Here is a 7,521-nt window from a genome sequence, read left to right as displayed (position 1 = left end):
CAACAAGTTTTCCTACATCAGTCTCCTCCACCTCTGAAGAACTCGACCCTGAGTTCTCATCCGAATATAAAATAGAATCCCCATGGTACTCATGTATATAAGCCACATTGATCGTATTAGAGATGTTCATGGAATATGGAATAGCCACAACATAAGTATTATCGTTGATCCCCCGTGTCACTTTAAACGGGCCATACTTCCGAGGTTGTAGCTTATTTTATGCTCCAATAGGAAACCTCTCTTTATGCAAGAATACCATCACATCATCTCCCTCTTTAAAAATTTTTGACTCTTTTTCTCTTGTCTGCGATAATTTTGTTCTTCTTTCATGTAGCTTCAACCCTTGCCTTGACACTTTCATTCATATAATTAATTTATTGAGCCATATTCTCTGCTGATATGCTAACTCCCGGCGCCTTTGGTAACCTGACTAAATCAACTATATGCTTAGGAACTGAAGTATATACTTTAGTGAAAGGTGACTTTCCTGTTGCAGAATGAACATCGCTATTGTAAGAAAATTCTACCTGAGGAAAAGCTAAATCCCACAGTTTTGGCTTCTTACCATAAACACTTCAAATCATATTTTCCAAGGTTCGATTAGTTACCTCAGTTTTCCCATTAGTTTGAGGATGAGCAGTAAAACTCTTATTTAAAGTTATTCCAAACATCCTGCACAAAGTTATCCAAAAATGACAAAAAAAAATTGTATGCCTATCTGAAGTAATAGACTTTGGCACTCCGTGTAAGCGCACAACCTCCCTAAAAAACTGTTTGGCTATATTTGATGCATTTGTAGTCGTCTTACATGTAATAAAGTGTGTCATATTAGAAAATCTATCAACAATCACGAATATATAATCGACACCCCGTTGAGTACGAGGGAGCCCAAGCACAAAATCCATTTACAAATCTACCCAAATATCATCAGAAATAGGTAAAGGCATATAAACACCAGTATTTTGAGACTGTCATTTAGAAACTTGACAAGCATAACAGTTTCTTAAAATTGCACCCACGTCTTTTCCCAAGTGAGGCCAACAGTACCTCTCCTCTAAACTAGCAATGGTCTTATATCGGCCCAGGTGTCCACTAAGTCCACCACCATGAAGATCACAAATAAGTTTTTCTCTCAACAATGAACAAGGGATGCATAACTGATTACCTTTAAACAAGTAGCCATCTTGAACATGGAAATCTGCAGATGGGTGAATTGTTCTATACTTGACCCATAAATTCTTAAACTCAACATCACCCAAATACAACTCCTTCAATAATTCAAAGCCCAAAATCTCATGTTCTAAGGTAACCAGCAAAGAAACTCTTTGAATCAAAGCATCTTCCACCTTGTTAAGAGTACCAAATTTATGTTGAATGACAAAAAGAAATTTTTTTAGGAAACTTACCCATTGAGTGTGCATGTTGTTGATAACTTTCTGGCTATGAAGAAACTTCAGAGCTTGATGGTCTGTAAACAAAATAAATTCCCTCTGAATCAAGTAGTGCTCACATTGTCTTAGAGCTCAAAATACCGAATAAAATTCTTGATTATAAGTACTCCACTTTTGACGCGCTTCAGATAGTTTTTCCCTGAAAAACACAATGAGTCTCTTCTCTTAAGATAGTACAACCCATATTCCAACTCCACTAGCATCGCATTCCACTTGAAAAATCTTATCAAATCAGGTAACGCAAGAACATGTTTTGTGCATAATTTTTTTTATCATTTCAAAACTTTTCTCTTGTTCAAGTCCCCAACAAAAATTTCCTTTCTTCAAACATTCAGTGATAGAAGTAGAAATAGTACTGAAATCTCTTACAAATCTCCTGTAGAAAGTAGCTAAACCATGAAAAATTTATACCTCGGTAACATATTTAGGAACATGCCAGTCTCGAATTGCTTTAAATTTATCTTTATCAGCTTGAATACCATCTTCTCCCACAATGAAACCCAGACATAATAATTTACTAGTGCAGAATGTACACTTCTTCAAGTTAATGTATAGCTTATTCTCTTCAAGAACCTTTAACACTTGTTTAAGGTGCTCTAAGTGCTCTTCCCTGCTTTTAGTATAGATAAGAATATCATCAAAGTATACCACAATAAAAAGACCAATAAAGGGACGAAGTACCTGGTTCATCAACCTCATGAAAGTAGATAAGGAATTATACATCCCAAAGGGCAACACCAACCACTCAAACAACCCATCCTTGCTTTTAAAAGCTGTCTTCCACTCATCTCCAGGCTGAATAATAAATTTGATGATACCCAATATGAAGATCAATCTTTGTAAAGAATTTCGAACAAGCTAACTCATCAAGCATGTCTTTCAATCGAGGAAAAGGGAAAATGATACTTAATAGTTATCTTATTAATAGCTCTACTATCAACACGCATATGCCACTTGTTATCTTTCTTAGGAACAAGAAGGACAGGACATCACAAGGACTCAAGCTCTCGCGAATAAATCCTTTCTTTAGTAAATCTTTAATTTGCTCTCTCAAAACTTCATTATCCTTGGGACTCAGGGCAAATTTGTTAAATTGGCCCCTGGAATCAAATCAATGTGGTGATGAAAATCCCGTATATTTTGTACTTCTTCCAGAATAGCCTCCTCTTTGATATCACTCGTCAACCCCTTAAACACTATAAGGAAGAAACCTCCTGTTTCTTTAATAGCTTCATCTAACACTTTATCATCATTTCCCATCACCAGAAAATTATACTTTTTCTGATCTGCAATACAATCAAAATCCAGAACGGGGGCCATGGCAATTTTATGACTTCCCCAATTAAATAACATCACTTTATGACGTCCTTTATACGTTACATCAGTATCAAGTTGCCAAGGACGACCAAGTAAAACATGACAAGTATCCATATTAAGAACATCACACGTTATCTCTTCCTTGTAGTACTTTCCAATGGAGATAGGAACCTTGAAAGTCAAAGACACACACACTTGAGAATTTTTGCTGACCCAACCCAAGGCGTAAGGCTTCTCTCATGGAGCATTGTGGGAAGCTTCAGATGATCAAATAACTTTTATGACACTAAGTTTTCAGTACTCCCATTATCCACATTTAGATTACACACCTTATCGTTGATTGAACAGTACGCCTTGAACCGATTTCTGCGCTGACTCTCTTCCTTTAATAATAATAACACCTTCTAAAGTACTATATTCACCTTTTCAGACGATTCTTCTTCAGCAAATTCTGCCCCGTCATAATCTTCGTCTTCACCTCTCTCCTCATTTTCTACCTCATCCAAAATTGCAACCGTTCTCCTACTTACACAAATTAGATCTATGCCCTTGTCCCCCGCATCGGAAACACTTATCCCTTGAAGGCTTGGCATATGGATTATCTGGCTTCTGCACTGTAGTATTATTCTACTGAACACCGCTATTAGAACTCTCGGATCTCTTATTCTCGATATAATTAGCCTGGTTCACCATACCCTTATCCTTATAATGCAAAGTATCAAAACTAGACATAAATCTTCTATTTCCTGAAAAAACACGAGTGGTTTTCTCCATTAAGTTCATCTTTCAATGCTAGATTGGAAGCTTCTGCCATAGTCCACACAGTTTGCAAACCCATCTTATCCTATATTGAACTTTTTAGCTTGCTGATGTATCTTGTAACTTGCTGATTCTCTATCTCTCCCACATCTATGTTCAGAATAATGCAGAAACTCGATTTTATATTCAGTCACGGTCCTTCTCCCTTGAGTGCACTCTATATACATCTTATACAAAATCTGCTCATAATCCTCCGGCAGGAATCTCTCTAACATCAATCACTTCATCCGCCTCTAAGTCTTAATTGGCTCCTTTTTTTGCTTTTTCCTCTGCATGACTAGTTAAACCCACCATACTCTAGCCATACTCTTTAGTCTAAGAGCTACGATCTTCACCCGCTTGTTCTCAGGAACGTTCATAACGTCAAAGAAATGATCCACATCAATCTGCCAATCCAGAAACTCCTCAACCCCCGTCGTTCCATAGAATAATGGAATATCAGCCTTCACTATATAATCATTATTATGATTCTCCTTTTCATTTTCTGCCTCTTCTGTGTCCGTAACTTCTTCATCCGAACTAGAACTAACAGCCATGATTCGAGGTGTCCTAACATGTCCTTCTTTTCCACCTCCACGTTGATTATTTTTAATATTCATCTGATTTGTTAACATATCCACCCGGTCTGTCAAAGTACTGAGGGCTGCGAGAAAGGTCGTCATAATCCTTGCAAGATCTTCCTTAGTAACTCGTTCTCCCATAACGAATCAATTAACGAAAAGGACAGGAAAAAGCATGCTCTGATGCCAACTGACGCATCATGGAAGTGTAGGATAAGAAAACACTAATCCTTAAGAACAAACACGAATTCGCAAGCACGAATTTGAAAAGATAACTCTAAAATCCACCAGAAATATGAGAAAATTCTCGAGGGTTTTTGACTACTAATAAGATACTAATCCAATACATAAAGTTGATGTTTATATAGGTAGGGATATAAAACCCTAAAACGAAATAAAAAAAACCACATATGAATTGAAAATAAAATAATTATTATAAGGCAACATGATCATGCAGTACTTAGCATGATCATGCACAACCACCAAGCATCAACTGTTGGATTTTCCTCGTTTCGCATGACCATGCCATCCCAAAGCGTGATCATGCCATCATCCCTCCTCAGTAGCATGATCATGAAGTCCCTTTTCTTCTGTCCTTTTTCGATCCATAGAATCCTCAATATTTGCAGCATGCTGTCCTACATCACTTACACTCAAGGTTGAAGGCTTGAAGTGTTAAGGAAAATAAACTATCATTGATTCTAAACCAAATTATCTTAAATCTTGTTTTTCCTTAAAGTGATGTAAAACTTGGCATGCAAGTTGACACCAGGTGTGTGCTTTGTAAAAATTAGAATGAATCAGTGAGGCACATTTTTTATGAATGCGTGTATTCTAAGATTATTCTTAAACACCCTGTTCTCTTGGGCCAATGGGACAACTACTTGATTGATTTATTCTTTAATCTAGGATCTTTCTCCAAAGTTCGGAAGCATATCTCTCTCTCTTATATCTTTCAGCTGCTATCTACTGCAATTGGAAAGAACGGAACTCCAGGATTCATTCTGTTGCCCATACTCTCAACTCTAATTTAGTGCGCAAGACTTGTCTCAACATGATTCGGGAAAAATTAGCCTCTAGTGACTGGTTCTCTAGACATGTAGCTTTGGATTGCTCCCTTATAGTGGACCTAGATTAATTTGTATTATTTTTTATAGGCTTCCTTTCTTTGGTTTAGTTGCTTTCAGTAAGGCTCAAGGTTTATTCTGTTCTTGAATTACTAGGCCTGTCTAGTATTTTTTTCAGATTTTTCCAGGGCTTCTGCCTTTTGTTGACTTTTTCTCCTAGAGTTTATATAAAATTTTATTTAGAAAAAAAAACTAGATTTTAAAGAATCAAAATATAGTTTATAATATACTTTGTTAGTTTGTTGGTTATTATTAAGTAGATATTTTGAACATAAAATTAAACAAAGTTAGGCCACTTAATTTTGTACAAAGAAGACAAGCATCATTCGGCCATTTCCACATTTCTATTCGGCCGAATAAATCTTGAACTAGGTTGGATTTTTACTTGAAGTCTAATCCGTTTACCAAGTTCTTGATGTACATTTACAATCTGGTATATCATCTCCCTGACATGTGGTTGAACCTGAGTTGCAAAAGGAGTTGAAGAGCAAAGACTACACTAAATCAGAACGAACACATTCAGCCGAGCATACTAGCCTAAGTGCATCAATTTGCTTTACTTGTTTCTATAATTTTACAAGTGCACTTAGCTTATTATAATCTTTTGTTACTTAGTCCTTGACTTATCTTTGAATATATCTTTCAAATAGACTTAAACACTAAAAGAGATTATAGGTACTCAGATCTATATTTTGGTTAAACATAAACGCTTCTTGACTTGGTCGTTCCAACTTGAAGAAATCTCATTTATCAAATTTATTTAGCTAATAATAGTCTTGTATATTTGAGACATTACCATACTCTTGAACTTATATTTTAGAGGGACTCAAAGGAGCAAGACTAGGAGACTCAATCTTTTAATTTGAGTTGCTCATTTTATTCGACCATTCCTTCAATCATAAGGCCAAATAGAATACATCCTTGTGCATTCGAGTTTAACCACTTGTATTGAATATTAGTTATGTGATTTATCCCTCATGTGACATATCTCGATAACTTATATATTTTACGCACTAGCTTAACATGTAATAATATTTGTCCTTTTTATTTTGAACAAGTTTAGGTAGCAGCTTGTATTCTTTTTTATTGTTGTGAGGTAATAGTGAAGTGAGTTGATCCTTCTTCCAAGACCCAAGTCTTAGGTTCACTAATAGGGAATTAGTCGCCTCTGCACCATGACGAAAAGGAAAGACCCGGGATCTAAAACCTAAGATCCAAGACTAATAAAAAAGTAGAAGTACTTAGGCTTCAAAAGGAATTGTAAACGCTTGAGGATGTGACTAGGTTGTTTCGCTCCAAGATAGTTCTTGTAATATAGTTTAGCTATTTTATTTTGAAGAGGTTACGTGTGTATAACCTTCTAAGTTAAATGGATAATGGTTAGTTGTAAAGGCTTCTCTGCCTGCTATAAATGGGTATCTTTATAGTAGAGAAAATCTTGAGTCCGGGGAGGAGCTCGGGGACAGGACTAGCGGATAGTGGACTCCGATTGCCGAGTTACCCATCATGAATCAGAACATTTATGAGTTTTTATTAAAAACGGGTTGATGGATGTACAGTTTATGGTTCAATTTAAAAATTTTCCTTCATTAAATCCTTTTCCAATTTAATATGAACTTGCTAACATTTTAACATATATAACACGGTTATCATATATTATCCTGCTTACTGTCTCATAGAATAATAACAGAAAAAAACAAGGACTTATCAATGTCTTCCAACACATGCTCAACAATCTCAAATGAACTAATAAGTGATGGATAGGGTAACACAACCTTACAACATTTTTCAACATCTAATCGATATTCTAGGGAACTCAAGAATAATGGCAAAAAACAACGGAACAAAGGCCAGATACTGAATGTAAGAAATGATAAACTAGAACACTTATCACTATAAGCCATTACGAACAACTTGAACTTGACTTTATAAGAGCTAGACCAAATACACCTATCTCACGTGATCTTCCTATAACTTACTAAAGAAAATATCTAAGCTTGTTTTAATGACCATAGCCTATAGCTGTGATACCAACCTGTGACGCCCTCCAAATATGGGGTCAAGATTTGGGAGTCACTGACTGATAAATGATATCATAATATGCGTAATAGAATAAAATAATAAATATGACCCTTACATAAAATTAGATCGATCACATGTTATATTATGAAACTGACACTACTGCAAACCAAAAGTTATTACAAAGCATAAGTCTATTTAGTTTTACAAACTATTCAAATTTTATTA

Source organism: Apium graveolens, chromosome 8, assembly GCF_009905375.1.
Source record: "Apium graveolens cultivar Ventura chromosome 8, ASM990537v1, whole genome shotgun sequence".
Taxonomy (NCBI): domain Eukaryota; kingdom Viridiplantae; phylum Streptophyta; class Magnoliopsida; order Apiales; family Apiaceae; genus Apium; species Apium graveolens.
Note: the sequence above shows the minus strand (reverse complement) of the source record.